Consider the following 8653-nt stretch of genomic DNA (forward strand, 5'->3'; position numbering starts at 1 on the left):
AACAAAACCACGAAACTTCCAAGAGCCGCATGGGGAAGGGGGGGAATCTTGTCCAGCACAATAAAAGATAAATCTATTCAAGTCAAAAGCAGTCCATCTGTACGTAAGGTACCAGTAGCACGAGACTACCAAACTGCAATCTGTCTTTCGATTTAAAACACGTTCCATTTCTCCTTTTGGGGAAGTGCTCGTCTGATCGGAAAGGAGGGCGGGGTGTGTGTGTTTGTGGAGGGGGGGTAGGGGGGGTGGAACCGCGAGCCGCAGCTTGGTCTAGTTCTACCTTCTAGAAGCGGTATAACTTTGTAACGCCTAATAAACCCAGAATACCAGCAAATCTCGGCAAGTGCACCCACATAGCATCTCCGACCCTCCGTATGTCCACCATTTTAGAAATCGGTGCCGCCACCTATAGTTGGAGTCGCGAATGGAGGGCGCGGTAGTCGGCGAAAATGGCAGACGAAAGGATGCCTGTTATACAGTTTCGGTTGCAAGTTTCAGCGTAAATAATGTGTGCTGTATATTTTAGGTTAATTTGATTACTGATTTTTCAGCACTATTATTTCTGCAGCTGTTTGACATTCTTTTTTTGCTTGTGCACACACGACTGTTGGCACGTTGCCTTACGTTTCAAAGCGAAACGAGAGCGCAAGAAGCTCCGGGATCAGGAGTGAGCTGCGGAAGAGGGCGAGGAAGAGGCGCCAGCGCGACCGAAGCAGCAGAGGGTGCCGAAGAATCCTTGCCAGGAACGCGTGATCAGGCCTGGCACGGTATGAAGGATTGTTTGAGAAATATTATTTTAAATTATATTATCAATCAAATTTGGCATAAATTTTGTACTTCCATCGATTTTATTGCAGAATGCGGTGCTCCCAGCTGATGGAGAGGACAGAGAAAGCGTAAACGGCCATGTCTTCGAAATTCAGAAAGAACTCTGCAAGACGAGGCCCAACGTGGTTTATGTGGCCCACGCCATGGCAAGAACGTTCGCCTCACGGCGCCTCTGAGTGACGACGGAGCACCCGGCTGTCGCCACTCTCCTCTCTATGTACCCAGCGTATCAGCTTGGTACCATCGTGAGTATTATTCAGATTTGAAACTAGGGTGCCAGAGAGGAAGAGTGCCATTGTGTTGACTGTTTTTGGTTCCCTTTGGTCCTTTAGCTGCAGCAGGAGTTCACTGCTGCTACAGGAAAGTTAATCCAGGACAGCCTCACAGCTGCCCTGGCAAGGAGCAGCCTCCGGAATCTGGAGGCTGCTAGAAGCAAGCGTCATGCTGCCGAATTTTTTAATACCTTGAGGGCAGGATTGCCATGAACGACAACGGTCCACCTGACGGTAGGAATTGATCAAAGTAGTCAAGGTGGACAGAATGAATATGGATAACAGATAACTGGCAATGCTCAATGTCGCTGCGTGCAAGTTTTAATAACTAAGGAGAAGAATACTGATAGGTCTACAAAATTCTGCTACCTGAGGCCAGGTTTACAAAGCACGTCTTATCTTAGAACATTTTAGCTAAGAGGTTTGTAAGTTACGAGCATTTTGAGAGGAGGCGAAATCGGTATTCACAGACGCATTCTTAGGGGAGAGGAGGAAGGCGCCACTTTTGTTCAGAAAAACGACCACTTTCGGCATCTCGCCAGTCTCTGAACACCGCAAGAGCAGACTGCTGCTTTGGTGATGGCATCTTCAGCGTCCCAAACAGCCAATCAGAATGCTTACCATGCTGGAGCAGACGCGCATTTCGAGAAAAACAGAGAGGCAGCGCCAGTCGCGGCATGCACGTATCATTATGCTTGTTTGTTTACTGTGCTCATGCAGTATGATGCCGATACCTACCGAAGGGTAAACGGTCTCAAATGTTTAGTTTTATCGAGGCCAAGGAAAGATTTGTCACTGGCGCCGACAAACGACATTAATACAAAAGGAGACGGGCCGCATTTGCTTGCTTAGTCGTGCGCAAGGAAACAAATTTTCACATGGTTTTTCAAGATCTCGTGGTCCTAAAAGGACGTAGGCGATATTGAAAAAGGGAAGCACGCAAAATGCTCACAAATATGCATACCAGACATAGCATGGATTGTGGAGTCGTAACACACAGGATGAGTGCTCGACCTGCCTGCCCGTTTCTGCATACCACATGCTGCAAAAGAAATATGTACGGCATTTATTTGAGCTCTATGTGAAACGAAACGACGCATCCAATGTGCGGGACCCTAATACGACTTTGCGAATGCGTCCACTACCAACACACATTTCCCGAGACGCCACTGCAGTCCACCTTCTTAGAAAACCACAACCGAACGATGGAGGGGACACTTATAATCACTAAATCAATGTCACGCTATCCATACGAGAACGGTCCACCAGATCCGCTCAAGAGTCGTGCGGGCAGCCACCTTCCGCTGATTCACTATGGCGCGTCTAGCCGTCTCACCCTTCTAGGCCTTGTAAGACAAATTCGGTCGCCAGGCCGAATCCTGGGCTGCGTCCTGGGAGCGTATTTTTGCGTCCTTCTTTCTCTTCTCTTGCTGCTTGAAACCGGAACGCACGATAACATGCAAAACAAATGGCTCTCGCTTGTGCCTTAAACTCTTCGGTTGTCGCGGGATCACGGCAAGGTATCCAACTGACGTGCAGCCATGTTGACTAAAAAGTTTGTAAAACACCTTGGAGGCTGTGGTACGACTTCATCGCACATCACACAAATTTTAAGACAATTTTGTTTGGTGAATACGGATTTGTTCTCAGGTTTCGTCGTAGAAACTTTTTTCATTGTAAGGTTGTTTGTAAATCCAGCCTCTGGTCTTAACGGTATTTCAATTAAGCCGATCTACTTGGCCTTAAATTTTTCATCGAGTCACCCGTATCTTGTGATAAAAATCCCCTCAAGCTACCGCCAGCTTATGCAACCATTCAATCACTGTCATATTTGAGTCTCTTCAATATTGTGAAAGGATGGATGCAAATGCAACAATACTGGTTTTATACCGCTCCCTGAAATTTCTCTGGAGCGTGCTGCAGAGCCATTCAAGATCAAGTGTCGAGTGACAGGTACCCACCGTCCTAAGTCTTTTAAGTTTTCTGCCCGTCTCCCGGCAGCAGCCGAACTGGTCAGGCTCCAATTCAGGTAGTCCAACGCACCCGCCTCAACGTACCTAATCAACAAGTTGTAAATGCACCATATCTCTCGGATTTGTAAAACAGCAAACATTTTCAGGTTCGAGACTGGGCAACGACTACGCGACCCACCTGTCTGAATTTTTTTGCTACAATCTTACCTCTGCGAGCATTCTAAAACTTTGTTCTGAAAGCTTTTGGTTGGTCAGTTCAGTACCTAAATCAAGGCTGTACTATCAGATTTAATGCAGTCATTCATGTACACTTCTCACACTGGCAATACATTTATCTTGCCACCACAGCGTCCAGCGTTATGAAAATGACATCCGCTTTCCTCCGGTGATTGGTGTTACATTTTTTATTCAACATATTTTTGTCACTTTGATGGCCTTAAAAAGTAGGTTTCTTACGGCAGCTACTGACAACATACAGAAGACATAAAGACCTGTACTGTACATCTTAACTTCTTTGGAAAAAGCACAAAAAAGCTTCCAGTGCTGCAAAGCAAATGGAACAAAATTTTATCTCTTAGGATGGCACATGGAAAAGTTTACTTGTGGCTGTGGGAAGCATGGGACCATGACGAGCGGAGCATTTCACGTAATTTCCAGCGTTCTAACCACAAAAACCTTTTTTTTTTTTTGCGTAGACATTTGCAATGTGCTAGTGATTGCACTTCCGGTTATCATCTTTTGAAAAGGAGCGACATCCCACCATACTGCATGAGTGCCTTGGTTTCGATTTGATCTTTTTTTCATAAAATATATATGTAACTGCAGTGAAAACTTTGATATCCAATGTCCTGAGATGAGGGTCTATCGGGTCGCACAAAGAAGTGAATAGAAATGTATAACGAGCTTACACTTTTTAAAATACTTATTAAGTATCAAAAAATCCGTTTGAAGATTTCGAAACAGAAACTCAAAAGATGGCGAACATAGGAGGTTATCATACACGAAAATGGAAAAATAAGAAAAAAAAACAATAACAACAAAGTTGCAGACGGCCCTCCATATGTCCGGACAAAGCGTAGTAGACGAACCGGTGGTAGTAAGCGAGTAAGCGACGAAGCGAATGAAAGAAAGTAAAAACTAAGCCAAACAAGGCAAAGCAAAAAAACGCAAAAAAATAGAGTGCAGGCGAGCTGGTGTAAGTTGAAGATGATTGTAAACCTGAGAATGGGGCAGAAAAGAGAACACAACAGAAGGTAGAAAAAGAGGAGGCAACGTCTCCTCTTTTTCTACCTTTTGTTGGGTTCAATTTTCTGCCCCAGTCTCAGGTTTACAATCATGTTAAAAAAAACGCGATGGTTCGAACGTCAAGTAAACATAAGAAAGAAAAAAAGGAAACAAAAACATGAACGCAGGAGGAAGAAAAACCACGGCGGTGTAGTGTCGCCTCAAGCAAAACATAAAAAGAAAGACTTCGAAAAATGGAAGGAGGTGCACAACCGTCAAACGGATGTTTTTTTGTTTTTTTTTAACTCCGTTTTTATTAGTTTAAGTAATAGCGTCGGATTTGCATGTGAAAAATCGACTTCTTCCAGAGCATACTGACATCACAGTAACGTACATGGTTCGAAATTGCCTTTTGCTACTTCATTCAGAGACGATCGGTTGATGATGGTTGGGGGTTTATTGGCGCAAGAGCAACTTAGGCCATAATGCGCCAAAACAGAGGTTTGTATAAGGAGCTTAGAAATGCAATCCAAAATAACTGCAAGCTACAGCTGGTGTAAAAGGCCAGTTTTATGCAGAAATTTTATAACTCCATTGAACGGTACCAAGGGTTGATCAATAAGTAGAAAATATGGATGAAAAGGAAGATGATCCCGGAACAGTTCTGGGAAACATGATTGGCGCTGTTGATTTAAAGATTTACAATGCCACAGGATGTGCAGGACAGTCATAGCTTTACCACAGTTGTCGCAGAGCTTAACATCCTCATTACAAAGAAGGTGCAGGTGAGTCAAACGGGTACGCCCAATTCTTAAGCGGCAAAGAAGAACTTCAACGTGACGGTCTTTATGAAAAGAGCTCTCCCATACCCCCAGAAGGGGCTGATGACGTGTAGCTTGTTATCTTCTTCCATATCCCAATCCAGCTGCCATGACTTCATAATCAATTTCTGTATGAACGGTTTCAGGTCTTGGTGTGGCAGGCCAAGGGGCACTCTTGGGCACTCTTTCGCAGAGGCAACAAGCAAGTCTGCTTTCTCATTGCCAGGAATACCCACGTGGCTTGGAACCCAGCAGAATTTGATCAGGTGTCCTTGCTGAAGAGCTCGATTTAACTGAACCGGAAGACGTTGCACAAGAGGGTTCTTGTTGTCTGTTAAGGACGAAATTGCTAGAAGAACGCTCTGGGAATCGACAAACAGAATTGCTTTCGTGATATTGTTCTCTAATAAATACTCCACAGCCATTAAAATGGCATACAATTCAGCTGTAAAAATACTTGCAAGAGTGTTGAGCTGTCGAACTTTCCTGAAAGCATTGGAATAAACCGCACATCCCGCAAAAGTTGAGGTTTTAGACCCATCAGTGTATAAATGCAAATAGTCCTTGTATTTCTGTTGTAAATCGAAAAACTCCTGTTGAAGAACAAATGGTGAAACAGCTCTCTTTCTGTACTTGGACAGTAACCAGTCACAGGAGATTGGTAGAAGGTCCCAAGGTGCAACTCTCTCATTGCTCTTCAGCAAAGCAGCGTCACTAAAGGTAAGATGGAGCGATGTTGTCATCCTTTGAACTCTGAAACTCAGTGGCCGAACAATACTAGGCTTGCTTTCAAAGAGTCGGAAGGATCTAGAATGTTGGAGGGCACCAAAAGTGTGATGTTGAGGATAGCTGAGTATTTTGTAAGCATAGCAAAGACTCAAATATTGCCTTCGTCTTTCCAGGGACATTTGATGTGTATCAGCGTACAAGCTCAGCACAGGGGATGTTCGGAATGCCCCCGTGGCAAGTCGGAGCCCCAGATGATGGACGGGGTCCAACATCTTTAGGGCAGACGGACGCGCCAACCCATAAACAATCACGCCAGAGTCCAGGCGGGACCGCACCAAGGAGTTATAGAGTCGTAAGAGGCACCGTCTGTCAGACCCCCAGGACGTATGCGACAGGACTTTGAGGATGTTTGATGAACGTAAGCATTTATGTTTCAACTCTTTCAAGTGGGGTATAAAGGTGAGCTTTTTATCAAATATTATTCCTAAAAACTTGTGTTCATCCTTTACAGATATAGCAACATTATTTAAGTGCAACACTGGATCTGGAAACAGACCACGGCGGAGAGAAAAGGAAACACAGATTGTCTTTTCGGGGGAGAACCTAAAGCCATTTTGATCAGCCCACCTGCTCATCTTATTGATTGTGAGCTGCAGTTGCCGTTCACAACTGGACAAGTTACAAGAGGAAGACGATATTTGCACATCGTCCACATACATTGAATAGGATACAGATGGTGGTATAACCTTAGCCAGACTATTAATTTTCACGGCAAAGAGTGTAACGCTTAATACTCCACCCTGAGGGACGCCATTCTCCTGGGGAAAGACATCCGACAAGATGGAGCCCAACCGCACTTGGAAGGTCCAACCCGTCAAGAAACTTTGAACGCAGCGAAGCATGCGACCTCGGACACCATATGAGTACAAGTCTCGAAGGATCCAATATCTCCAAGTCATGTCGTAAGCCTTTTCTAGGTCAAAGAAGACAGAAACACTATGTTGGCGGTGGATAAATGCTTCCCGAATAGAAGTTTCCAGGCGGACAAGGTGGTCAACCGTGGAGTGACCCGCTCGGAAGCCGCACTGATTTCTATCAAACACACCCTCTGCCCCTAAAAAGTGGACAAGAAGGCGATTAATAAATCTCTCATAGGTTTTGCCCAGGCAGCTTGTCAATGCAATCGGGCGATAGCTCGTCGGTAAGGAGGGGTCTTTGCTGGGTTTCAGTAGAGGAATTATGTGCGCCATTTTCCAGCAGTCAGGAAAACAAGCAGCATCCCACAATAAATTAAAAAAAGGTGAGCGAACTGTTTAAACATTCAGGCGATAGTCTCCTTAACATCTCGTATTGAATCCTATCTGGCCCAGCCGCAGAGTCTTTTTTGACGCCGAGAGCCAGTTCAAGCTCCCACCGTGTAAATGGCTTGTTATAAGGAGCACCCTGACCACCAGACAAAGGAATAGTTTGTTTTTCTGCTACTGATCGAAACTTCTTAAAAGATTCACTATAATTGGCCGAGTTAGACACTTCCTGGAAGTGTTTACCAAGAACATTCGCTTGTTCTTTAAGCGATGTTGCTGATGGAAAAAGAGGTATCCTGAAAGACCGATAGTCTCCCCTGATCTTCCTAAGATGATCCCACACTTCCTTTGAAGAAACAAAACTACTCAAAGAGGTTACATACTTTCTCCACGAACTGCCTTTAGCTTGCCTTCGTGTCCAGCGAGGTTTGGCTCTTCTTTTCTTGAATTCAAGTAGATTCCTTTGAGTGGGATAACGTCTGAAGATGCACCATGCCCTGTTTTGCAACCTGCGTGTCGTGGAGCAGTCCTTGTTCCACCATGGCTTGAACCTCTTGGGGAGTCATCCAGAGGTCTGGGGGATACTGTGTGATGCGGCATTTATAATCGCTTCAGTAACGTACAGCGTGGCATCTTCAGGGCTCATATTTACGAGAACAGATGAATCAATAAAAGCCTCCAAACGAAAAAGAGAACAATCAGCCTTTTCCAATTTCCACCTTGGAAGTCGTGTCGAAATGGAAGGAATTGGCATCGTGCTTTCTAAAACAATAGGAAAATGATCGCTCCCAAAAGGGTTATTTAAAACAGTCCATGAAAAGCATGGAAGTAAAATTGGTGATGTAATAGAAAGGTCAAAAGTTGTAAATGATTGATGTGCTGCGCTAAAAAATGTAGGTTCCCTCCCATTAAAAAGACACAACCCAGGTGATAATAAAAACCGCTCTACGACACCTCCACGTGAATCCTGGCGAGCACTACCCCACAAAGGGTGGTGGGCATTAAAATCGCCCAAAATCAAAAAAGGTTGAGGTGGTTGTTTTACAAGTGACTCATGTTCACTGATATGCAGTGGAGATTTAGGTGGCAAATAGAGAGAAACAACAGTGATCAAGCGGTCAACAAGAAGGCGTACCGCTACAGCCTCCAAGGGCGTAGAAAGGGGTACCTCCGAGCAAGCAACACCACTCTGCACCACCAGTGCCACTCCTCCCGACGTATTTGGGGAGAGTCTATCTTCCCTAAAAACTTGGTGCCGACGTAAAATATGTGTATGAGTGTCATTTAAATGTGTTTCTTGCAGGCTGAGGGTGATTGGTCTCAACTCGTCCATAAAATAATTTACATCATCTATATTTCTGATAAGGCCACGGCAGTTCCACTGCATAAAATGGAAATTGGTCATTGTTTAAAAAGGAGATTAAAATATGAATAAAGAAGAAACACTGGGCGAATAAATGAAAGTTCTAAAGCTGCTGCATGTGGCATAAATTAATTTGCAA

General features: G+C 44.6%; 1 long non-coding RNA gene across 1 annotated transcript; it reads left to right on the forward strand.

Annotated features, from left to right (window-relative positions):
- Window positions 1–265: 265 nt before the first annotated feature.
- LOC115309407 lies at window positions 266–5535 on the forward strand. Its single transcript, XR_003916689.4, has 3 exons — window positions 266–767; window positions 858–1073; window positions 5265–5535. It is a non-coding gene; the product is annotated as an uncharacterized LOC115309407 (long non-coding RNA).
- Window positions 5536–8653: the final 3118 nt, after the last annotated feature.

The sequence above is a fragment of the Ixodes scapularis genome, unplaced genomic scaffold (genome assembly GCF_016920785.2).
Source record: "Ixodes scapularis isolate PalLabHiFi unplaced genomic scaffold, ASM1692078v2 PGA_scaffold4__175_contigs__length_147842914, whole genome shotgun sequence".
In the NCBI taxonomy this organism is placed as follows: domain Eukaryota; kingdom Metazoa; phylum Arthropoda; class Arachnida; order Ixodida; family Ixodidae; genus Ixodes; species Ixodes scapularis.